Here is a 26,383-nt window from a genome sequence, read left to right on the forward strand (position 1 = left end):
TGTCTTCTTCGGAGAAATGTCTGTACTCGTCTTCTGCCCATTTTTTAATTGGGTTATTTGTTTTTTTTGGGTATTGAGTTTTATAAGTTCTTTATATATTTTGGATACTAACCCTTTATTGGATATGTCATTTGCAGATACCTTCTCCCATTTGGTAGGTTGCCTTTTGATTTTGTGTATTTTTTCCTTTGCTGTGCAGAAACTGTTAAGTTTGATGAACTCCCAATAGTTAATTTTTCCCTTGCCTCAAGAGACGTATCGAGAAAAACGTTGTTATGACTGATGGCAGAAAAATTACTGCCTATCCTCTCTTCTAGGATTTATATGGTTTCAGGTCTCACATTTAGGTCCTTAATCTATTTTGAGTTAATCTTTTTTTATGGTATAAGAAAGTTGTCCAATTTCACTTCTCTGCATGTAGCTATCCAGTTTTCTCAACGCCATTTGTTGAAGAGACTTTCCCATTACATATTCTTTCCTCCTTTGTCAAAGATTAGTTGACCCATATACTCATGGGTTTGTTTCTGTGCTTTCTGTTCCGTCCCATTGGTCTATATGTTTATTCTTGTGCCAGTGCCATACTATTTTGATTACTACAGCTTTGTAGTATAACTTGAAATCTGGAATTGTGATGCCTCCGTCTTTGTTTTTCTTCTTCAAAATTGTTTTCACTATTTGGGATTTTTTGTGGCTTCATACAGATTTTAGGATTCCTTGTTCTAGTTCTGTAAAAAATGCCATTGGTATTCTGACAGGGTATTAGAACTGTTTTTCAGTCATGGAGTGAAAAGGTGTAGATGTTGAATTCCAAGTTCGTTTCAAAGGTTCCTATGGATAAGATCATCTTTTTAAAAAATACTGAAAATATAACTAGTTAAGATTTATTACTGAGAAGGCTGTACACTTATTAGGAACATGATGATTTTGTTTAAGTAATGTACACTTTTATCAGTGAAGGAACATATCCAGAATAAACTTGCTGTTTCAAATAAAAATCAGTAACAAAGTCGTCTGTTTTGGTGGCTATTTTCTTGATATCATTTAATAAGATAAACCTTATGTTATACTGTCTAGTGAGTTATAAATATGATAGTGGAATAAAAGGAAGTTTGTGGTTTTGTATGTATTCATTGGGTCTTTTTACTTCAGCTTTATTTTATTTTTTTTGCAGTTTGGCATTTTAGTAAGGTTCTGGAAAGGTTCTTTTGGTCCCTACCTTCACTATGGATCATCCTGGATTATATTGACGGTTTATCTGTCACAGATTTAGGAAACTGAATGTAGAACATTCAGTGGCCAATGACCAGCCGACTTAAAAAATTAAAACTTCTGCCGTATTCCAGTGTGTGATCCCCCCCCCCCCCCCCCCCCCCCCCCCCCCCCGCCAACGTCTCTCTTTATCTTTTGCTTGATCTCTCTTCGAGTGTATGGCTCAACCTTTAATCACTATTTAGTAGTTTGGATTGCCTTCTCTAGATAGAAGGGTTAGTTTATTCATGGTTTCCAAAACACTTTAAGTATTTTTCCTTGAAAAGTTAACTAGCTAACCCACTAAGTCACATTGAATTCTTGTTACTTTGTATTACCATGTTTGTGTTGGTTTTGAAAACTAAATACGCCATTTGAAAAGTCTTAGACGCTTTAGACAGCTTCTCTGAAGACTGCGTTGGTGTCTTTCTTATCCATCCTTCCTTCTCTGTATTGTACCCAGCAGAGTATCTTGCACATAAGAGACATTTGTAAGTGTCTGTTGAAGATTGAATGGTTGAGAGCCTCCAGTATCTGATACAGGTTACATGTGACCCTTAATAATGATCGTATTGGCTCCCCGGCTGCCGATTGGATTCTATTGTGGTTAAGTCTGGCAATACAGGTATTGGCATTTAGACTGTTTGCTTGGAGAAAGTAGAGACCGTGGGTAGTTTTGTTCTTCACCATTGTATCCCTGGCACTTCACACTGTTCCAGGCACATAGTAAATATCGCATACAGATTTATCAAAAGAATGAGTGAATTCCCCCAAAGCATCACCCGTTATTATTGGTCATTAGGCTTTGCCCTAGTGAGAGCTGAAGCTGGAACCTGAAAGAAAGAATGCAAAATGGTTACATATGGATTTTAAATTACTTGACACACCATAGGTATAGGTATTAATGTTGAGAAATAGGATTCTTCTCTTCGGCACATGCTTTAGCAACTGCCAACAATTGTTTTCTAGTGCTCCCTTTAAATTTAAGATGCTAATTTACCCTGGAGGATTGGTGTATTTTGTCGGTGCTAGTTTATTATGGCAGATTTCTTGATAAAGTTACATTTAAATTATGACTTTCTAATCTCTAGAAGACAAGAACTTTATAGTTGAGGTGGTACTTTTGGAACCTTAAAAAAAGGTGCAGTTCAGAGAAGGTAAATTTAGAGTTCTGCTAACCACATTCATGTGACCTTCTGTTATATACTCACTGATTTTGTATTATTTTACAAAACTGTCTCACCAGTTGATTTTCCAGTAGAAGCTGGGAGGAATCTTGGGGATTTTGGGCCGGGTTAGGAAACGTTCAGGAGATTAAGATTGGCATCGGTAGGAAGTTTCCACACCCTTGGCCTTGGCATCGTGTTTCTCTTGCGAGGCCAGTGCATGTTTGAAAGCTGAACCTTGCATAGGTGCTCTAGGCTCGCATTTTTGTTTGTGCTGTGAGCATCTGTCCTGTTGCCATTATGATCATTTATTTGCTCTGTAGTTTTGGAAATGACCTGCTTGCAAAGGGACCATGCCTTCCTTTATGTTAAAGAACTGCCATATGGATAAATGGCAGTTGAGATCCTTTACAGCTGGTAGAAACGAAGTAGAAAACTCAGTCTGAAGGACCAAATTGTGTTGCAGCTGATCTGAGGGAGAGAGATGTTGCCAGTGCATGAGTGTTTTCATAACCGTTTGTGATCAGAAAATTTGGTGCTCTGATTCCTGCATTAGCCCTAAGTCTGCCCTTTGGCGCCTTCATTTAGTGACTGGATCATTCAAGGCTGAGCCTCAAGGGCCAGCATTTCTCTAATAATCATATAAAATGGGCTGATGTGGCAACCTTAACTCACTGTTGAATTGGGCATGATTAAAGTCTCAAGGCTGTATTAATACGGATTTTCTGTTTCTGTGCACCGCAGTCCATTATCTCATTGTTTTCCAGTTTGCCATTTTTTGAGAACAGAGATGGAACATTTTGCTGACGATTTTTTTTTCTTCCCTGTCAGCGCGAACGTTCTGTTTTTGTTTTGTGTTTGGCTAGAGACTAGCATCAGGCAAATGAATGAAAACATTCCAGTTTATGTGGACTCTAGCCTGTTGTCACGTCAATCTTGTTATTTAGGTAAATAGTTGGCAGTTTTTTGCAGGATCAGCAGCCAATATGCTGCGAGCGGTTTTTGTTTTAGTCACATTATTGACTGGTAACACTATTAATGAGACAATAATTGGCAAATCGTACCGTGGCCGTTGTTCTCATGAAACACGATCCTCGTGTTGGAGGCAGCCAGGCCGAGGAGTTGCCTCTGCAGCCTGGAAGGAGAGGAAAGGATGAGTAGCCAGTGTGCCCAGCTTTTAAATTCATCAGACCCCTGCTGCTTAAATTGCCCCAGCTGTTAATGCTGGAACCATTACTGTAATGGACTCAGCAAATGAAGGAGAACGAAGACACGCACACTTTATTACCAGAGGGGCAATTTTCTCTTCATCTGTAATGGCAGCGGTGCCTCATATTGATCAGACCATCAAGATACTAATCCTCTGTAAAATTACTTGTTATAACTGAAAATGTGTTAATCCAAATCAGTCTGTGTCCTGACTGTCTACTTACTATTGAATACAGACTATCAGATGGTTTATTTTTCATGATTTAAAGCCTCTGCCCCGAAAATGGTTGGCGTTTCCCTCGCAACACTGAGTGCTTAATCTTAGCTGCAGCCCAGGGTTGTCTTTTTGTTTTAAACAGAACATCACCCACTTAATTAAGGAGTGAGTGTCTGTCTTGCTGTCTGAGTTATGCTGGTGTTTTATGTTCCCCTGGATTTATTAAGCGTCTTGTTTTACATTCAGTCTGTGGTTTGTGCTGTAAATAAAAATAGGCCCATCTTGCACATATTAGAAATTTGCAGGTAGCAAATGTCAATAAGTACCAGGGATGTAAGGTGCTTTGATTTATATTTCAGACACCACGTTGTGCTTTGTCGATTGAACCCATAGGCAGGATGCATCCTGGTGTCTTCTGTGTAGCAGATGTGTTTTTTGCATCGTTGTCTGAGAAAGTTTATGGTTATTTCTGCATCCTTGGTTCAGTAGATTGCTTTTTAGACAATGAGGCATATCTACTCCCCCTCCTTGTGTTTTGTGAAATGACTATAGCTAGGAATCGTCCTAAGAAGACCTGTTAAAAACTCAGTTTTATCTTCCTTAATATTTAGGATTGTAAGAATTACTCCTTAAAATTTCCATTGTAGTCTCTACCTACATTATATGTTTACCTGTGCACAGGCTCAGATGCTCTCCTTGTGGTATTTTTGTTCATTCTTCTATATTGCCATTGCTCAGAGCACTTGTATGTATGGCATTCTCTTTAGAGTTCATTCAGAGATACTTAACCAGTACTCTTTGTTGTGCCAAGAATTGTGTTAGAGGCTGGAAATGCAAAGATGAGTAAGATATAATCTTTGCCATGGAGGACCTCGGCTCAGTGAGCAAATGATTACGGGAATTGCAGGATAGCAAGTGGTGAAAGCCTCCTGTGAATGTAGTTCCTGGAAGCGGATACCAGGTATGGGTGCAATAGTAAAATCAGCCTCATTGATTTTTCTTGTGTTACCAAAAGCAGAACTGTGCAGTTTAATCACACTTTAAGACTCGCGGCTGAATGATTCCTAGCTGTTTGATAGAAATCTCGTCTTTTCTCACTTTTACTGCCCCCTGGAGACCGTCAAAGGAAGGATTTCCAAAAATGTTTTGATCAGTGACCACATTTTTGGGTATGTATAGTTTCCCACGGAGACTACTTTAAAGGGGATAGTGCTTATTTGATTGTTTATGTTCTGACATATATATTGTAAATCAGTCTTGTTGCTTTATAGTATAGTTTATCAGGAGAGACAGTAGCCTGTTGTGTGTTTCAGAGTATGGATTTTGCACCCAGTCGGCCTTGTTTTCTCCTTAGCTTCTCTACTTACTAGCTGAGCGATCTTGGAGCCTCAATCTTCAACTGTAAAATGGAGATGATAATAATAGTCTAAGGATGAAATGATTTAATATATAGAAAGTATTTAGAATAACGTTGGGTAAATATAAGTGTTTTGTAAGCATTAGCTGTGATTAATATTACCATGGATGTGACTTTAGGTAGTGAAATTATTTTTAACATGCGGCTAATGAAAGACAGCTTTGTAAATGTATGGCAACAATATGTGGGGCACAGATAATTAAGCATTTCTTATTTAAAACATTATTTTTCCCAATTACGTGATAGTTTGTTATATTAGAAAAATTTAAAATACAAAAAAATACCAAGCAGGAAAAAAAAAAAAGCCTATAATTTTCCAGGGATAACCTCTGTGTTAGTATATTGGTGTATTTGTTAAAATACTATATTATTCTTATTATGCCTATTATATGCCCAATATATCACTGTGAGCCCAGTTTTATCTGCAACATATTTATATAAGATATTTTAAACAAAACGTAAAGTGTTTCATCATACGGATTTTCATTATGTACTATTTCATCATACGGATTTTTTTTTCCTGCTATTATAAATTATCTCTCAGTGACCATTCTTGCACATAAATCTTTGTGCAAACCTCTGGTATTTTCCACAAGGTAAATTAAAAAAAGGCAAATTGTCAGGTTAACATTTGTAAAGAGTTTTAGTTTGCACTGTCAGATTGCCCCCCAGAGAGGTGATGCCAGTTTCTACTGTAAGAAACACTGCCTGAGAATACACGTTTGTTATGTCCTCTCCAACCCTGATAATTAGCATAAAGTAAAAATATATGCCAATTTGGAGGAGGTGAAGTAGGAGCTCATTGTAGAACTAATTTGAATTTTCTTCCCCCCCCCCCATTTGTATTTTCTTAATTACTGAGTGTATGGTTGAATTCCCTCTCATCGTGTTTATTGACCAACAATATATTTCTTTTGTGATTTGCTTGTTTATATAGCCTTTGTCCATTTTGGTAATGTGTGTTTGTCTTTTCCTGTTGATTTGTAAGACTACTTCGTAAATATTAGGGATGTTATTTTTCGTTAATCAACTGATGGAAATACTTTTCCTAGTTTGTTTGTTGCCTGCCTTCTACTTTTGAATTTTTTTTTTTCAACGTTTATTTATTTTTGGGACAGAGAGAGACAGAGCATGAACGGGGGAGGGGCAGAGAGAGAGGGAGACACAGAATCGGAAACAGGCTCCAGGCTCCGAGCCATCAGCCCAGAGCCTGACGCGGGGCTCGAACTCCCGGACCGCGAGATCGTGACCTGGCTGAAGTCGGACGCTTAACCGACTGCGCCACCCAGGCGCCCCTTGAATTTTTATTATTCAAAAATTTTTTGTTCTTTATGTATAGGGAAACTTTTCCCACCTAATTATCAGTTGAATTAGTCACTTATATGTCCTAGGTATTTTGTGTTTTAATATTAAAAAAAAGTTTTTTTAATCTTTATTTATTTATTAAAAATTTTTTTAATGTTTTTATTTATTTTTGAAGGAGAGAGAGACAGAGCATGAGCGGGGGAGGAGCAGAGAGAGAGGGAGACATAGAATCCGAAGCAGGCTCTAGGCTGTAAGCTATCAGCACAGAGCTTGATATGGGGCTTGAACTCACGAACTGTGAGATCATGACCTGAGCCGAAGTTTGACACTTTACCGACTGAGCCACCCAGGCACCCCTAATCTTTATTTATTTTTGAGAGAGAGAGAGACAGAGTGTGAGCAGGGGAGGAACAGAGAGAGAGGGAGACACAGAATCCAAAGCAGGCTCCAGGCTCCGAGCTGCCAGCACAGAGACTGACACGGGGCTCGAACTCACGTTTGTGAGATCATGACCTCAGCTGAAGTCGGACCCTCAAACGACTGAGCCACCCAGCCACCCCTATATTTTTATATCATTCTTGTAATGCATCTAGAATTTAGTTGGTGTATGAAATGGAGTAGCTATCTAACTTTTCCTCCCAGGTGGTTCACCAGTTTCCACCTCGGAATTATGCAAATTAATTGACTGATTTGAATGGTGAAATACTCAGATCTGCTTTTTGTTTGTTTTTATTTTGTTTTATTGATTCTTTTGTTTTGTCTCTTGTTCTTGATACACCATTTTAATTACCAGAGCTTCATGATGCCTTCCAGTTTCTAGCAGTACAAGACCTGCATGACTGTTCTTTGTTTTTAGAAGTTCTTTGGCTCTTCTTTTATAAGGAGGAGACAACTTAACAATTTTTCCAGATAAACTTAAAAAATCACTTTTTTAAGTCTCTTGGGTACATCATCCCTTTAGTATTTTAATTATTATTGCATTAAATTTATAACAACTTGGAAAGAACTGAAATAGGGGCGCCTGGGCGGCTCAGTTAAGTGTCCAACTTCAGCTCAGGTCATGATCTCATGGTTCATGAGTTCAAGCTCTGCATCAGGCTCTGTGCTGACAGCTCAGAGCCTAGAGCCTGCTTTGGATTTTGTGTCTCCCTCTCTCTCTGCCCCTCCCCGGCTAGCACTCTGTCTCTCTCTCAAAAATAAACATTAAAACAAAACAAAACAAAAAGAAAGAACTAATTATGGCAAAAAATTTTTCTCATCTGAGTTGCCTGGGTGGCTCAGTCGGTTAGGTGTCTGACTCTTGGTTTCAACACAGGTCATGATCTCGTGGTTAGTGAGTTTGAGCCCTGCATTGGGCTCCACACAGACAGTGTGGAGCCTGTTTGGGATTTTTCCTCTCTCCCTCTCTCTCTGCCCCTCCCCCACTCTCACTCGCTCTCTCAAAAATAAACTTAAAAAATTTTTTTTTCTCATTCCACAATGTTATTTGTCTTTATATTTATTTAAGCTCTCTTTCATGATCCTCATAAAGTTTTGTAATTTTATTCAATTAAGTACTATTTATTACCTTTTGGGTTTATTACTGTATATTTTACATATTTGATTACTATTTTTGGTTACTATTGCAAATGGGATATTTTTAAATTATATTTTTAGAGTGGTACATGGGAAAGCTTGTTTTATGTGTTGTTTTTGTAATTGGCCACAATATAGAAATATTCTAATATTTTTTGTTTGATTTTTTTGGGGTTTCTAGGTATATACTAGGCATATAATTTAATCATCTGCAAATAAAATTTGGTCTTTCCCCCTTCAGTAATTATATTCTCCTTCCCTTTTTTTTTTTCTTGTGTTATTACTTTGTCTAAAGCCTTTGAATAGAGGTGATAGTCATGCTTTTACTACTTATGTTTCAGGATTCTGGTATTGAGTGTAATGGTAATTACTGACAATAATCTTTGATTTTTAGTTTATTTTTTTCTAGGGACTGAGGTTGAATTCATGTTTAGTATACACGTGCATATATATATGCATATATATTAAAAATGGCTTTTTTAGTTTTGAGAGCAAGAGCAAGCAGGGGAAGGGCAGAGTGGGGCAGGGTGGTGGTGGTGGTGGTGGTGGTGGTGGTGGTGGTGGTGGTGCAGACAGAGGATCCGAAGCTCTGCTGTCAGCACAGATCCTGACTCACGGCTTGAACTCACAATTCGCAGCTTGAACTCACGATTCGTAAGATCGTGACCTGAGCTGAAGTTGGACGCTTAACTGACTGAGCCACCCAGGTACCCCTTGTTGAATATATTTTTGACATTTAGACATTTATTTAGATGGTAATGTCTGACTTTCACTGATAGAGTGTAACCTATTAATATAGTTTCTAATATTGGTTTCTTGGCACAAATCCTAGTCACATTATGTCTTAACATACTACTGAATTCAACCTTTTAGTATTTCAATTAGGAAAGCAAGATGGGTCTATAGCAGTGATTACCAAGGAAGCTGGATGGTAGTACCCCCAGGGTATATCAGAATCTTCAGTGAGCCATATTTAATATGCATGTTATAGTCATAATTCAAACCATAGTTAGTAAAATTTAATAAAACTCTTTTGGCTGATCCTCATCAGCAAATGGTAGAGGGAAGATAATTTGCTTGTTAAAATACTGGGAAACATTCCTTTTTGTGCTTCCTTTTGTCACGTTTTGCTATCATAGATAAGCCTGTGTCATAAAATGATTTGTACCATTTTCCTCTTTCTGTGCTCTAGAGCCTTTTAAAAAACATTGGAATTATTTTTCCCTTGGATGTTTGAACTAAATTACTTGTAAAACTCTTCATGTGATGTTAGGGAAGGTAATTTTTGGATAACTGTACCAATATCTTTTCTAGTTAGTGGGCTATATAGTTTTTTCCTTTTGAGTAAATTTTGGTCATTATGCTTTCTCAGAAATTGAGGTTTCATATTTACTAGCACAGCACTGAACATAACATTGTCTGGCTTATCAGATAGAGTTGTGCAGTTTTATAATAAAAAATTCCATATTTTTTATTTCTTGTTTTTAATTTTAACTTTATGTATTCATGTAATGTCTTCAAAGCTTGATTCTGTTTGCTTGTGACCTATTTTTTTTAAAACGATCTCTTGAATTTGTTATGCTAATTCATTAATTTTTACCTCAATCTTTATTGTTTCCTTCCTTCAGTTTTGCTTAAACTGCTTTTGTTTTTATTTTACTGAATTCTTGAGATGAATACTTAGTTCATTTATTTCCTTTTTGTAATATGAAAAGCATTTCAAAATCTTAAAAATAATTTTCCTTTCTGTGTTCCTGTAGCAATTTGTGCATGTTTTTGTAGCGCTTATCACTTAGTATTTCTTAGTTCTACAGATTGTATTTTGGTTCTGTGATGCATGCAGAGTCATGAGCACAGCACTAAAAATGCTATGTAGATACAAATAGGATTTAAAATAGAAGGCTTTTAGTATTCTTGTCTTATCCACTACTCCCCCAGCTCTATCTCCCAACATAGTAACAAGTTCTTTGGAGGAGAAAGTATTAAAAAATATATGTATATTATATACACACATATATATGTATGCACACGTCCTCTGAAATATGTAACACAACTTTGTTGACAGATATACAGTAAATATTTACTGATTGTTTTCTGAGACTTAATTTTCAAATGCTCATTATCGAGAGAGCCTAAAGTACACTGAGACCTAGGAGCCCTTCACCCACCTATAGAATTTCTAGTTTACTAGGATAAAAAAAAGCTTCTAGTTTATGTGGGGTGTCCTAGACTGCCACATCACCACACAGTTAGTGAAATGGATGTGCATTGCTGGAGGATGTAAATGTTGTGGTTCAATTGCATTTCCTCCGCAGAAGAATGCTAGAGATATTATTATGCTCTTTTCCCAAAACAAAGACTAAAAAGCTAGTGTAATTTATATAAACTGATAATAAATTATAAAATTGATAAAAATTCTTTTCCATTTTTATAGGTCTTAGAGCAGCCCTTTAAAAAAAGTATTTATTCTTTGTTTTGAGAGAGAGAAAGAGAGAGAGAGAGAGACTGTGTGCACATGTGTGTGCACACATGCACCAGTGGGTGAGGGGCAGAGAGAATCCCAAGAAGGCTCTCTGTGCTGTCAGTGCAGAGCTGGACGCGGGGCTCAAACCTGAGATTGTGACCTGAGCCAAAATCAAGAGTCGGATGCTTAACCAACTGAGCCATCCAGGTGCTGCACAGCTTTTTTAAAAAAATTCTTATTTGGAGGAAAAATAAATATGTAGTTATTCCTTCCCTTTCAGTTATAGTTACATTACAATTCCATTGCTTCTCTAGCACTGAGATTTATTTTTATTTTTAACATGTTTTGTTTATTGCTATATAGGGGTGTGGTATTGTATCATGGTCTGTTAAGATTTCCCATGGTTTTTTTTTGGAAAATGAATGCCATCTGATAAGTCAGTCCTAGATTAACAGGTTGATTTTATTTTATTTTATTTTATTTTATTTTATTTTATTTTATTTTATTTTATTTTATTTATTTAATTTTATTATTTATTTTTATTTATTTTTTTTTATTTTTTATTATTTTTTAGCAGGTTGATTTTAAATTGCTAAATGTGGGGCTCCTGGGTGGCTCAGTCTGTTAAGCGTCCGACTTCATCTCAGGTCATAATCTCATGGTGTGGGTCCAAGCCCTGCTTCGGGCTTTGTGCTGACAGCTCAGAGCCTGGAGCCTGGTTCGGATTCTCTCTCTCTCCCTGCCCCTCCCCCACTCGTGCTCTGTCTCTCTCTCAAAAATGAATAAATGTTAAAAAAGATTAAAAAAATAAATTGCTAAATGCCATACAAATGCTGAGTGATCGTTGTTTTCTGTGTAATTATTAAATATTTTTTTAGAGTAATATTCATTGAAGGGCTTTACATACTCCCTGACATTTCAGTGTTGTGGTTTCTAGTAAAGCACGCCCCCCACCCCCATTTTGTAGCAGCTCATTGCTAGCAGGGAAAAAGGAGGTATAACTTTTTGAAAACAAAAATACCCTTTAGGCTATTTTTAAAGATTCCTACGAGACTTTATGTCTCAGATAATTGATGGTAAATTTTGTTTGGTTGTTTTTAATCTCAAACTGTGGGGATTTACAAAGCAAGTTTCATCTCCGCGAAATGAAAACTAATTCGATGATACTGTATAAGATCTACCAATCCCTGAGGAATTGCCTCAAGTTCTCCCTCTTTCATGAAGCTTTTGAGGATTATTTCTTTCATCTCTTTCCTGCTGACCTTATTTCCTATGTCAGAATGTATGGTAACAACAGTAAGTTTGCATATGGTACAATACCGTGCATCTTGACATTTGGTCATAATAGGTATCGCATCTTATTATTGGTCACATCTAGTGGTGTTTCCTGTAATTCTCTTTTCCCTAGAGAGATTATAAGCTCCCTCTGGCCAAGAGCCATGTTACAAATTTGTTTTATGTATCGAGTAAGGTGCTAAAGATCTGGTTGCCTCTCACTGTTTCCGGTGAAATGGAATTGTGTATAAACCGAAAGTTGAGCTTTTTGTTTTATTCGTTACAGTTGATAGCACATTTATTTGTCCTCGGCTCTCTATTTGTTCTCCATCCGCAACAGAAAATGCTTTATTTAGAAATGTCTTGTGTAGAGCCATATGACGAATAGATCTCAGGAAACTGGATTTGTGGACCATAGGAAAATCTTAGATGTTGGTGGCCCTTTGCCTATCGCTGTGGTTTTTTAAAGCGCTGTATCTGAATCGCCTGTGTGTGTCCCGATTCATTTTGCTGTTTCATCCACTGCTGTTCCTCCTGTTTTTATTTAAGACTATAAAGTTACTTTAGTGTAACTGCTGCTGTCACCTTTGCCCTTAGCTAATCAAATAGTTTACCTTGAGGGAAGCATTTATCTCCCACTTTCATTATTATTATTTTTGTAGCTGTAAAGATATATATTTTATGTCTGCAGAAGGCTGTAACAGTGAAACGAGGTATTGATCTGCTGTATTTAGCAATTTCTTTCCACCTTGCCATCAATAGCATGTCAGCATCTGTCTGTACCGTGGTTGACCTCACAAATAGCTCTTTATGCTCCCATTGGATTCAAATGATAGAGTATGCTGAAAACTTAATCAATGAATGATTATAAAGTTTTTAGTATTATTTCATGACCCGGAGGCAACCGGTACTCCTTGCACTGAACAGTTCCGTGTACAATGAATATGGTAAAATGAGTGTGTCTGGCTTTTGTTCGGCCGAGAGCAGGGCACCTGCTTGGGTTAGCTGGTACTTCTGAGCTGATGATCTCAAAGCACTTAGGCACTTCGCCGCAGCATCTCGCCTTGCGGAATCGGACACAGAGAAGAGCAGTCCCTCCATTTGGCTTTGTTCCCCACCCTCCACCACCATGAGCGTGCGGCAGTATTTCTACACTTCAACAGTGAGCATCAGGCCTTTTGGCTTCATTTAGAGAAGAAAGGTAAACAAAATTAGTTGCTATGTCACTATACCACTGAGGGCCTGATAAAAAGCCGCATGGTAAGAGGAGGGAGAATTATCGTCGTCTCCGTCTAATGGTCTAATGGGACTTTCTGGAACAACTACCAGGCCCACGTTCTGCATCCCAACTCCCACTGTGGGAATTCTGTTCATCTCCACTGATCTGTGGAACACTGAAATAGCAGGAGTCATTGATTTGACTGAAATCACATTTGACTGAATGTAGCAACGTTTTTTTTTTTTTTGTTTTTTTTTGTTTTGAATCTTGCTGAATGTATATACATGTGGGAGAACCTTTTAGATAGTGAAATTTGGGATAAATGGGGAAAGTGGAGCACAGTGGTTGTCCTCCTGATCTCTCCAGGGTACGTGTCCAATGTTTCTCTCCAAGAAAATGCTATTCTGGTGCGTTCCCCTTATGTATCCACCGAGTAGAAAGTTTGACAAGGGTATTGAGTATTCACGTATCAATTCATTCCTCAGACATTTATTGAGTATCTACCATGTCGTGTCCTGGGTTGGAGAGACTGGATATGAGGGTTGGCTCTTCCTTTGGAATGTTCATGAAAAACTGTCCTGCTCTACCTCGAAATGAACGTGCCCACCCGCCTTATTCCTACCAACTGCCGTTATCTCGTCCCCCCTGCCTCCAGGATATTTTGAAGAGGGGAAACGAAGGATGGATTTTATGACCACAGGTTGATGTCCAGCCAACTTCTCCTTCTCTTGTCATCTGCATGAAAGGATCAAGTGGGGACCCCTTCATGCAGAGTCACAGAGCAGGAAGGCCTGAGGAGGGAATTTAGCCGAGCTCTCGGATCTGAGGGTGACAGAACAGATTTAGGCACCACACCCTCTTTTTCCTCCAGTATAATAATTCGAGCATTGGACTTAGCCATGCAAAATTTTTCTTGGGATCTGCCGCTCCTAAATTCTTGGTTTCCTCTTGTTACCCCTTATGAGTCTGGGACTAATTAAATCAGCTAGCCTGTTTTTTGAAGCCGTTTAAGTTTTTGTTCTGTGTTATCCCATAGGAATATGAATGGCATTAGTAGATTCTAGGGGTGTCTAAAAGGAGTACTTTCTTTTATTTGTCCTGTATTGGTTCACATTAAGCTTTGATGTTTGCAAGCCAGGTCTAAAATAAAAGGATTTGGGGAAGAAGTGCCTGTCTCTGAATTCAGTCTTTGTGATTTCGTGGGCCATATATGCCTGAATATGAAGTAAAGAATTTTCCCCCTAAAATCATCCCTCAGGAAAGAGACGTCATTTCATATTCACGTTCTTACCAAGTCTCTTACATTGCAGAGTGCTCACTTAGCTATTTTGTTTTGAACAGTGTTATTTAAGTAGTTGTCCCAATAGTATGTGAATCAGTACTTGCGGCTTGTGAGGTTTTTCTTGATCAGAACTACGTATAGTAATCTGGGTTTATACACCGTAATTTCTGGTTTTGCTTGGGAATGGCAGGTTGATGCGTGCTCATACATTACTTAAAATAACTTGCGTTTGGTTTTCTCAATCTCTGTGCCAGAAACTAGCTGTGTTCTTTCTTATTGCTAGAGCATAGGGCAATTAGTTGACCTCAGCCTGTACAGGCTTTAATGATGGGGTGTTCTGGCTTTGTTCCTTATAGTTGATAGGTTATCTCCTCTCCCCAGGCTTACTTAAGGAAGAGTGGGTGATAGTGATCAGGGCTTAAAGAGTGACTTTAGTGCTATAGTTGGTATAGACCAACACCTTTATAGAAGGCTCATTTTCAAGTTCATTCCGCTAAAGGCTGTCTCTGATGAGGGCCACTTATGGCTCTATTTGTGGATAGAAATCCTATTGTTGGTGAAAAGGGTATAAGAAGACCTGTCCAACTTAATTCTTAATCCTAGCCGGTCACTTTTAGTGACAATCATAGGCTTCTAAATAAGATGAGACATTTCTTTTTACTCAATAAAGATGAAATCTCTTTGTTAATATATATTAACACACACATCTGAGTGGGATCATGTCATTCCATTACAGAAAAAACAAGAAGATTTCAAAGTTAGAATTATGGAAGGATGTATTTCTGTCACATGTAAACTCTGAATAATCTGTGAGTGATATTCTCATAAAAAATTATAAAATGCATTGATAAATTACCGCATACTTAAAATTCTCTTGCTTTCATTAAGTAAAATTCCGCACATATAGTTATAGTCTTATGCTCTCCTGGTTATATGGTAATAAGATGAAATCATTCCTTTTTAAGGTTATTTTCTTTTGTACACAATTTGTGAACTTTCCTAGAAAACTGTCATCTGGGTTCTTCTGTGCCATGTGGCATTATATACTTTATTAGAAACTCCCTGAAGAATAAATTAATTTTGTGTTTTCTTTCCTTTTTTTAGGATCTGAGATTGTGTATGTGTCTGAGGCTACGAATGTGTCGAAAAGCATAGCCTGCTTAAAACCATGGCTGAGGAGTTATGCTTAACTGTATACTTTGCATGCATTTGTGATTTGAAATAGGAAAAAAAGTCAAATCGGAGACAGCTTGAATGGCATGCTGTCAGTTTGGCGCTTCATGAATTGGCGATGGTCTCATTTAGGACCTTCAGATGTGTCTCTGCCTGGACAGAATGAGAGCGTTTTGCATGTTCTGGAGGAGACAGCCACTCCTTGCTGCTTCACAATAGGCAGTGGTGCATGACAGTTGCCCTTCATCGCTGGCTTCTTGGAGCTTAACCTCTGACCCTCCACTTAGTCGCTGTGCAGCAGTTGGAGCAGGTTGGAGATGTTGGTGAATGACGGGCATTGGCCTGCAACGTGCTTGTCATTATTGGACTGTCAAAAGGAGCCTGCCATTGGTTTCCATCAAGGTTTGAAACCTCTGTGCAGCAGTCCATATTACTTAACTTCCAAGGCTGTCAGCAGCATGATCAAATGTGCATAAAAAATCAGAGTGCTGAATATATCCTCAATCAGAAGATAGGAAGTTTTCCCTCTTCTTTCCTTTCTCGCTCTCGCTCTCGCTCTCGCTCTCGCTCTCTCGCTCTCTCTTTTCATTTTCCTTTTGGTTAAATTTATTCAGATGGCTTCCACAGGGCCAAGAGGTTGAATCTGTTGCCACGGTGAAAAAAGTGCACTCTTGTCTCCTGTGGTCTGAGTTTCAGATAGCACAGTGCAGATCTGAGCACCTCTGCCAGTTAAACTCAGTCTTGTCTCGCATATTCTGTCAGCTTCCGGCCATTGGTTTAAGGGACTAGACGCGAGCCCGGTGGTACCTGGGGTTAGCTGACGGGATGAAACGTTTATTCTGGTCTTTGTGGGATGTTGCAAAGGGATGGGGAGGTCCGTTGATGCGAGTTGTGAGGCGTGAATTGAAATTTCAAATAAAGAACGAAGGGGGCACAGCGCAGCGGTGGATGGTGATTATCTCATTTAAGACTTTTTTCTTTTGGTCCTCCTCATGGTAAAGAAATTCCGACACAGCGAGTGTAATTGGCCGGGACTAAGTCTTAGAGACTTCAGAGGTCAGTCTCAGGCAGTACGTTTCCTAGATACAGAACATGATGGCAGTGGAAGCCATCTTTTCTCATAAATTTGAAACCCTGAATTAAAAAGCATCCCAACGTGGAGAAGGATGAGGGAAAGCCTAATAGTGTTCTTAAAGTATATGAAAAGTTCTGGTCACTAACTCTGGTTTGCTTCTACTGTTGTGTAGTGGATGGGGGCGCCCGGAGACTTGAATTTTCGTTTTGCTTCTGCCATTTTCCAGCTTGTGCCACCTTGGGTGAGTCAGCGAACACCCTCAGCGTCAGTGTCTTCAGATTATGTTCGTGCTCGGAACACCCAAGAAAGGAGACCCTGCTTGAAAAGTTGCTCCAGGACCTCCCCTGCTACCCCTTGATTTCTCTTTTGTCTTTTTTTTTTTTTTAAGTGGGAAGGATTTATTAATGACTTCTCACGGTGCCATCCTTGGCCAGATGAAATATTCTAGAACTCAAAACAGTCAGTCTTGGCGTCCCTCATCTTCCCTCCCCGCCCCCCGCCCCACCCAGTATATACTGATGTCAGTTCGGTAACATGACATTTTAGTCAGGTACTCAAACCACAAATCTGAGGGGCCTGCCTGCCTTCTCCCTCCCTCCTTCCTTCCTTCTCTTCCAGACAAGTGTCAAGCCCTCCTCACTCAACAAATATTTTTTGAGCCCTTCCTGTGTGCCAGGCCCTGTCCTAAGTTGCCGAATCCGGCCATGAACCAGGCAGGCAGCCCCTGTCTTCATGGAGCTCCAGTGCCGCAGGGAGAGACAGAAAATAAACAAGTAAACACGGGTCTACTGTTGGTGGTTCTAAATGCTCTGAGGAGGAGTGAAGCAGAGTAGGAGGGCAGGCGTCCCCTGGGCTGTCAGCGCAGAGCTCTCAGGGGAGGATTCTTTCCAGCAGACAGGACGGACTGAGGGAAGGAGCGAGAGGGCGCCGGGAAGACTTGAGGAGAGGCTTCCAGAAGAAGGAGGGCGGCGCTTCTCCCCCCCCCCCCCCCGCGCCTCATCCGGTTGGTTCCCACGCCCTCGCCCCCCCCCCCCCCCCCCCCCCCCCCCCCGTCCCCACGTCTTCCCTTCTCCCATCTCTTCATCTTGGCGCCAGCCCTGTGTTCGGCCCTTTGGATTTCCTGAGGCCCTCGGCCCGCTGTTTCCCTCCCGTCAGGTTGTTCCTTGCCACCTTGCAAGGTGTGAAGTGGCCGTGTCGCTCCGCTGTTCACAATTTCTCAGAGATTTACTCCTGGCCGCGGGTTAAAATTCCGACCCCCGGGCTTGCCAGATGAGGTTCCTCTTGTTTCAGTGTCATTTATTATCTGCGGCCGACCCTTGCCCCCACCCTCTCATCTCCGCCACCTCACGCCTGGTCCTCCTGCTGTGACCGGGGGGCCGCTTCCCTGAGGACGCCAGCCTCAGTGCCTTTCCAGCTGTCCTTCTCTCCTCAGACCCCTCTCTTCCCATCTCAGGGGCACCCAGAGAGGGAGAAAATGGCAGCGTTTGCGAGCCATTTCCGCAAATGCCTCTTCCTCTGAGACTCCTGTGCTTTTCCCGTCCTCAGTGTGTTAGACACTTCTTCGCTTTTACCTCACTATCCTTGTTTGTCTGTTCGCTTGGCTGGTTGGCGAGGGCCTCGAAGACAAGGTCCGTGCTTCTATTCATCTGTTGTAGTCTTAGTGTCTGGCACCGAATAGACAGTACGTCGTCGCCTGTTGTGGCGTAGTCTGTGGAAATATTTAGAGACAATTTATCATGGAGTTGGACTTCAATGAGAGCAGACGTAGACCTTTGGAAGAGCTCTTGAAAGTCTTCCCTTATTTCTAGTGGGACTTCCTCCCGTAGGCCCACCTTAAGTCACCAACGTCATGGTCAAGGGAAAAGGAGGGTGGAGCACGAGCACGTTAGAAAATAGAATATCCCACTGACTTCCCAGTAATTACGGTAATGCCAGGATATAGTGTCTCCCAGCAAGTTAGCCTCAGATAAACGTTTATGTTGCCTTTCTTAGGATACAACATGCTATGTGTCTTCTGCCCAGGAAGGTGGTACTAAATTTAGTATTCCAGTTCAGTAAGTAAATTTTGTAATTTGTCTATCAATCCATTTATATTGATATTTTCTAGATAGTACTATATAGAGTTGTCACAGTTCTTTTAATTTTTTAATTTTTATAATTTTGTTATATTAGAAGCATTGTAGGGGGCGCCTGGGTGGCTCAGTCGGTTGAGCGTCCGACTTCAGCTCGGGTCACGATCTCGCGGTGGGTGGGTTCGAGCCCCGCATCAGACTCTGGGCTGACGGCTCAGAGCCTGGAGCCTGCTTCCGATTCTGTGTCTCCCTCTCTCGCTGCCCCTCCCCCATTTATGCTCTGTCTCTCTGTTTCAAAAATAAATAAACGTTAAAAAAAAATTAAAAAAAAAAAAGAAGCATTGTAGGGCCAAAGCACAGGAGATGCCATCATATCTGTACTAACTTACTTAGCAGTCCCCTTTTGTTGACCATTTAGCTTATTTCATTTACTTATTTATTTTAGTTTATTTATTTTGAGAGAAAGAGAGAAAGCGTGCACAGCAAGGGAGGGGCAGATAGAGAGAGAGAGAGAGAGAGAGACAGAGAGAGAGAGAGAATCCCAAACAGGCTCTGCACTGACAGCACAGAGCCCGGTGCGGGTCTTGATTCCACAAACTGTGAAATTGTGACCCGAGCCGAAACGAAGAGTTGGGCGCTTCACTGACTGAGCCATCCAGGCGCCCCTTCACTTATCTTTATTAGCATAAATAATGCTGTGTTTAAGTTTGTTCAGACATCCTGACGTGCACTTTTTAGGAAATTTTTTTGATGAGTAAATTCCTAGAAAGAGAACATAAGGTCAAAAGACAGGACGATTTTTTTTTAAGGCCCTTTGATGCATATTGCCAAATTACCTTTTGGAAAAGGTGTGTCAATCTTTGTCAGGGTAGGTTGTAGAAAGTATCCAGTCTTGTAGCGTGTTTGTTTCTTAGATTATCTGCAAGTGAATTTGGGGCCTCACTGGGGACTTTACATGTCAGAGGTGATCCTGAGGAACTAATGGCTGTCAAGAGCAGAAGAAAGGAGAGAGAATGAGAGAAAGAAGAATAAAATCTCAGGTTTTGCCCTTGAAACGGCGGAATGGCTGGTAGGGTCTGGTGCAGTGATTTGCGCACGCGCTTGGGACCTGGGCGCCACATGGGCTCTGCTGCGGGAGCTGGGCGCCTGAGAAGAGCTTGGCCCCTTTTGTGTACTTTATATGCGTATACCTTTGGGTAAGAGTTCTTTCAAGTTAATTATTTAAATCTTGAAAAGTTTCAAAGCTACTGATTAACGGGTCTCTTAGTTTGCTAGGACTATTTTTCAGACTCGTGGTTTACCATGGATCTTGCTCCTGCCCCTGCTGGGTTTGTTTTTTTTTCTTTTAATTTAATTTTTTATTTTTTAAAATTTACATCCAAATTAGCATATAGTGAAGCAATGATTTCAGGAGTAGATTCCTTACTGCCCCTTACCCATTGAGCCCGTCCCCCCTCCCACACCCCCTCCAGCAACCCTCTGTTTGTCCTCCATATTTAAGAGTCTCTTCTGTTTTGTCCCCCTCCCTGTTTTCATATTATTTTTGCTTCCCTTCCCTTATGTTCATCTGTTCTGTGTCTTGAAGTCCTGATATGAGTGAAGTCATATGATATTTGTCTTTCTGTGACTAATTTCGCTTAGCCTAATACCCTCTAGTTCCATCCACGTAGTTGCAAATGGCAAGATTTCCTTCTTTTTGATTGCCGAGCAATACTCCATTGTATATCGATACCACATTTTCTTCATCCATTCATCCATCGATGGACATCTGGGCTCTTTCCATACTTTGGCTATTGTGGATAGTGCTGCTATAAACCTGGGGGTGCATGTGTCCCTTCGAAACAGCACACCCGTATCCCGTGGATCAATGCCTAGTAGTGCAATTGCTGGGTCCCAGGGTAGTTCCATTTTTAGTTTTTTGAGGAACCTCCATCCTGTTACCCAGAGTGGCTGCACCAGCTTGCATCCCATGCCTCTGCTGGTTTTTTGGGAAGTCAGGGTCCTCATTCGTCGTTGCCTTCGTAAAAGAACTGTCTTGCTCGCCCAGAGGAGAGCGGAGTGATCGCCAGAGTTAGGCGCCTCCGCTATCCCTGCGGCACTTTACAACAACCCTGTTACCTGCTTGAGGTGTGTGCGGTTAAGGCACTGTGGCGTCAGAACACTTTCCAGCTCCAGCTGCGGTGCAGGAACTGTGAAGTATCTGTTTTAGGCCGGGTACAGGCTCCGGCACCTTAAGGGCAGCCGCTTCTTATCTCGCTTTTATTAGCATTGGTGTCAACATGCTCTAAAACCCGATGAGCTGCTCTCCTTCCTGATAAAAAGAAAATGACCTGCCTGGCATGGATGGAGAGAGAGGTGCCTCAGGCAGATTACATTGTCACCTCTCATAATATAACAGCACGCGTTAAAACACACACACACACACACACACACACACACACACACACACAGGCTACTAGATTTCTGTTTACCCATGGAAGTGTTTGACATTTTTGGCTCCTGATGAAATGCGCTGAGTGCAGAGGAAGGAATGAATGAGTAAGGGGAAAAAGGAGTCTGGCTTCTTAAGAGAGATTTTGAAGACACAAAGGGACTTAAATCGCAACCCTGGAACCGTCTGTTGGCAGAACCCTAAGACCTGAAACCCTAGAGGAAGCTCCTTTTTCAGGCTGTTTTTTTTTATCCTAACCTACGTTTATTTAGAGCCAAGATCTCTAACATGGTTTGGCTGACTTCTCTAAAGGTGAACTAAACATAGGGCTACCTGTAGAGTTTAGAGTCTCTGAGGAGATGCCAGCCTGGAAAATTAGAGAGGTAATTACCCGCCCCTCAGCAAAGTAGGATTTTCTTCTCAGTTAAATATATTTACTTACATGCGTTTAAGGACAGAGTCTGAGAACTCTTGGAAGAAGTTGTAGGCATTTTGAGATGTTTGGGGTAATTTAAGTCTTTTTTTTTTTAGACAGCAATTGTGTGGTTTAACCTGTCATCTTGAAATATAAATTATATAGGGGTTGCCTAAAAAAAGCTGCCTGTGACACTTCTAGGTGCCTCAGAAAAAGTTTGAGTTTGTCTCATGTCTGTTATGGCAACACTGAGTTGTTACACAGAACGTCGCGTAAGGATGTTCTCTGCAATTTTAAATGACAGAATGTGACTTCTTTAGCCAGAATCGAAGTGTTTTATGTTAATGGAAAACTGATTGGCAAGAGGGTAGAACACACATAACAAAAACAATAAAACAACAAAAGCCGATTCTACAAATTGCAAGTAGGTTTGGAGATTTGTTTAACTTCATCATTTGAGTCAACTCATGACAAACCATTTTCCAAAGAGCGTACGGAATGGAACCAATACTTAGAACGCCTTTCTCAGTGTAGTATTGTCGAATCTTAAGAGTGGCGTTCCTTGTCTGACCTTTCTTTCTCCTTAACATATGAAATCTTGCACTTGTTAACATAATTTGCAAGTGATAAAAAAGCTGGATATTACCACACCTTCAGTTTCTGGATTCTTGTCTGTTATTTAGGTTTCTTATGAATAAGAGATTTAATCTCTTATTTTTTAAAGGAAGTAATCTGTATTTCTCACTCTGGCTATTCCGTCCTGCAATGTTATGTATGACCCCTTGGTACAAAATTTGAGAGGAATAGAAACTCCCTGGTGATGTAGGGACTCTTTAATATTTCCAAAACGACAGGTGTCTTCTCCCAGAATAGGAAGAGTATAGTGTTCGCTTGATTGCAAATCCCCGCTGTCTACAATTCTGGTTGGGTGGCTGAATCCCATTAGAGTGGGTGTGCGCTAAAGCGTTTCATGCATTTTGCTCAGTGTGAGTTTGAAAAACCCTCCTACGTGTAACAATTCCCATTTAGCAGTGGGTTTAAACGTGACTTTCCTCACGTCGTAAGCTGCCCGGAAGAAGGAAGTTCAGTGGCTTAATAATTATAGCCCAGGACACTGGTACCTTCAAGTTTTCTGTGCTGTCATCTTTAACACGTGGGCCTTGTGGTCCCTGGCGGGTGATCACGAGATGGTGGGAATGGTGCCAGACGCCATGTGCTCATAGAGCGGTGTTTAAGGCAGGAGGAAGAGGGTGGGAGGATGCAATATTATGAGTTGTAAGAAAAACGTATTCTTGGTTTTCACCCCGTACTCTTGGCTCACAGCTCCCCAGATTCTTCACATTTCCTAAGTCCTGAGAGTGCCAGCGTATCTTTTGTAATGTTAATGAGGTGACCTTTGGAAAGCACCAGAAGATGGGACTGATTGTGAGTGGGGTGAGCCTATGGTCAGAGGGTTGGAGCTTCCATTCGCAGACCCCCCCCCCCCGCTGACCAGGAAGGGCAGGGGCTAGAGATGAACTTCCATCAACAGTGACCCATTGTTTCATCAGTTATGCCTGTGTATTGAAGGCTCCGTAAAACCCCGATTCAGAGAGCTTCAGGTTGGGGAGCATCTGGGGATTGGGGAGAGTGGCGTGCCTGGAGGGAGGGTGGAGGCTCCGGCCCCTTGCCCCCTACTGTGCCCTATGCGTCTCTTCCATTTGGCTGTTCCTGAGTTCCATCCTTTTATAACAAACCAGGAATCTGGTAGGTAAACTGTTTCCGGGTTCTCTGAGCCATTCTAGCAAATTAACTGAACCTGAGGAGGAGGTCGTGGGAACCCCTGCTTTATAGCCCGTTGGTCAGAAGTACAGCTAACACCTGGACTTGTGGCTGGTGTCTCAAGCCCAAGGAGGTTGTTCGAACCCTCCGATCTGTAGCCGGTTGGTCAGAAACACAGGCAGTAATAACCTGGCCTTGTGACTGGCATCTCAACTGGAGTGGCCAGTCTTGCAGGACCGAACCCTTAACCCGTGGGATCTGAACTTCTCTCTAGGTAGTGTCAGAATTGAGATGAATTCTCGGGCACCCTGTTGGTATCTGGAAAATTACTTCGTGCTCTGTGGGAGACCCCCCCACCCCAATAGGAATTGGTCCTGGAACCAAAAGAGAAGATAAGAGGGAGTCTTTGTATTAGGAGACTCTTTCCCCCAGGCCTCCTGGCAGACTCCTCATTATGTCCTGATGGCCAGGCCTGGATTACTTGGTCATTCCTGGTCGCAAGGCAGGCTGGGAAATGTAGTATTTGGCAAAAGGGAATGAGATTTCTATGTGTTACAGGCTGAATGTTTGTGTCCCCTCACATTTGTATGTTGAGTCCTAACCCCCAATGTGATGGTATTTGGAGATGGGGTTTGGGGGGGGATAGTTAGGGTTAGATGGAGTCATGAGGTTGGGGCCCTCGAGCCGAGATTAGTGCCCTTAAGAGACATCAGAGTGCTCGCTCAGTCTGTCTGTCTCTTTCTCTCCCTCTTCCTTTCTCCCTCCACAAATACAGAGGTCTTGTGAGCAGGTGCAGTGAGACAGGGCTGGCTAGAAGCCAAGAGAAGAAGACTCAGAATGAAACCTACCTTATCAGCACCTTGATCTTGGCCTTCCCAGCCTCCACGACTCCGAGAAATAAGTTTCTGTTCTGCCATCCAGGCTGTATTTTGTTATGACAGTCTGTGCTAAGATGCCATGGCTGGCTTCTTCCTTAGAAGAAGGCACATTCCTTAGAATCGTGTTCATTGCTGCCCTGTTCATAGGAGAAGGAAGAGCTGGTGAGTAGGTAGCCAGTGGTTTCTGCCACGTTCAATTAATGTACGACTGGAAAGGGGACTTTTATCTCCTATCCCAGGATGACCAAGGAATGTGGCCTTTGTTAACCATATAATACAACCGCTTGACACAAATACATATAAAAGCAGGATTAGAACTTGGAATCATTCATGCAACACATTTAATTAGCACATTCAGTGTTCCAGGCTGTTGCCCGAAGCTGAAGATACTGCGCTGAATAAGAGGGACGACCCCTGAACTCGTAGGGCTTATAGACAAGTTGGACGCAGAGATTACGGGAGAGACGCTTACACAGTAGTGGCATAGCTTAGAATGGGGGAACACACCAGTTTGCTGTGCAGTGAATGGACGCCAGCTAACACTGACTTGGGGGGGTCTGAGAAGGCCTCCCGGAGGAGGTGGCATCCTCACCCACATCCTGAGGCAGGATTCTGTTCGTCTCTGAAACTGATGCATCGACCACCCTCTTTTTTGTGTAGGTGCTCTCGAAAACTCCAGGCCAAACCAAGTCTGCTCTTCAAGTGGGGACTGGCCATGGGGATTCCACGTACTTCTTGGAGCACAATTGAGTCAGCAGCTCCGGAAGCGGCACAGCACAGGGCCAATAGCATCGTCTTCGAAGACAGGCAGATACAAGTTCCTGCCTCTGACTGGCAGTGTAAGAGAGGGTTTTCCTGAGCCTCAGTTTCTTATTTTATGAAACGGAGGGAAACAATACGTAGCTGTGTAGACATGTTAGTGGAAACAGCCAGCTCTGATGGGGCGTTGAATACCCGCAAGGCTCTTTTCTAAGGGCTTTTACTTTAAAGGCTCTTACTTTCAAGTACATGTTACTCCCGTGAAATAGATCTTACTGTTATCTCCTCTTTTCAGGTGAAGAGACTGGGGACAGAAAGGTTAATAATGTGCTTGGAGACCTGCAGCTAGTAGCTGGGAGAGCTAGGTTGGAACACAGGCTGCCTCGCTCCTGAGTCCGTCGTACCGAGGAAAGTCCACCAGACTCTTCTTCTCGGCTCTGCTGTGACGGGACAAACCAAGTCAGGCTCCTGGCTTCGTGTCTCTGAAATACTGCACCATCAGTGAACAATTTCTGCCCGTACCCTGGTCGGTGCAGAGTCCTTTCTGGAAATCTTGGGGTCACCCGTTGTGTCACCATCTCTCTTCAGCCAGGCACGCGTCTTCCGGTCTAGGAGCAGCTCTAAAATCTGACCCCTCATTCCTGCCGCCTCTGCTTCAACTCAGATCCTCTCAAAATACCTCCTTCCAGCAAAATGGCAGCAGCCTCCTAACTGGTTTTCTCATCACTCTTCTTCCCTTCTCCCCCAGCATCTGCCCTCTTTGCCGGTCCCTAGTCTACTTAGCTAATAAGATGGCTTTTCTTATTATTGGGCTGCTCTCAGTTCATCGTGGGTCTTAGTTAAATGTGATCCTATTGCCTGTAGGATCAAGTGCAGGTGCCACAGGTGCGTAGGTGTCCTTTTATTTCCAGGCTGATATCTAACTTCTCTTTCCCTTCCCGGCTCTGCCCCCACCTGCCCTCCCCCTCCCAGGTCCCTCTGTTTATTTTGTCAGGGACACCCCTTCAACCTCACTTCATCCCTCCAACCCACTGTCCTCCTCCGCCCCTCCCCTCCCCCCATGCACTGGGGGGCAAGTCCAGCTCCTTCTTGAGATTTAGAGTTTCTGCCTCTGCAAATCCTTCCTTCCGTTGTGCCCATTTACCAGTTCACTTTGTGCCTCGCTGTTGCATTGGTGTCCTTGGTCTGTCTCTTTGGTGACAAGTCCCTGGAGAGTAGGAGCCCTGTCTGCATCTGTCCCTGCGGTGCTAAGTGCAGTTCGCGCCAACAGAAGGCCTCTCGTGATACGTATTTTTAATTTTGCGTGATGGACACATTTTCCTGATGTCTGTGTGAGGGAGATTCATATGTGCGCGTGCACACACAACCACACACACTCACACCCGCTCCCTCGCACTTATGTGTGTATGCTGGTGCTCCTTGTTACCCAGTGGCAGTATGAG

The 26,383-nt window shown here is 41.8% G+C and overlaps 1 protein-coding gene and 1 long non-coding RNA gene across 12 annotated transcripts in view; one reads left to right on the forward strand and one right to left on the reverse strand.

The window, feature by feature from the left end:
- FTO (FTO alpha-ketoglutarate dependent dioxygenase) overlaps nucleotides 1-26,383 on the forward strand; it is a 440,209-nt gene that overhangs the window by 11,514 nt on the left and 402,312 nt on the right. The window lies entirely within an intron of this gene.
- LOC109494860 lies at nucleotides 1,385-24,402 on the reverse strand. Of its 3 annotated transcripts, XR_002149967.3 has the most exons (5): nucleotides 24,153-24,402; nucleotides 19,534-19,682; nucleotides 18,197-18,333; nucleotides 3,479-3,549; nucleotides 1,385-2,081 (listed from the first exon to the last, which is right to left on the reverse strand). It is a non-coding gene; the product is annotated as an uncharacterized LOC109494860 (long non-coding RNA). The 3 variants fall into 3 exon arrangements; XR_002149968.3 differs by lacking the exon at nucleotides 19,534-19,682; XR_006590719.1 differs by lacking the exons at nucleotides 19,534-19,682; nucleotides 24,153-24,402 and adding an exon at nucleotides 18,458-18,797.

The sequence above is a fragment of the Felis catus genome, chromosome E2, assembly GCF_018350175.1.
Source record: "Felis catus isolate Fca126 chromosome E2, F.catus_Fca126_mat1.0, whole genome shotgun sequence".
Taxonomy (NCBI): domain Eukaryota; kingdom Metazoa; phylum Chordata; class Mammalia; order Carnivora; family Felidae; genus Felis; species Felis catus.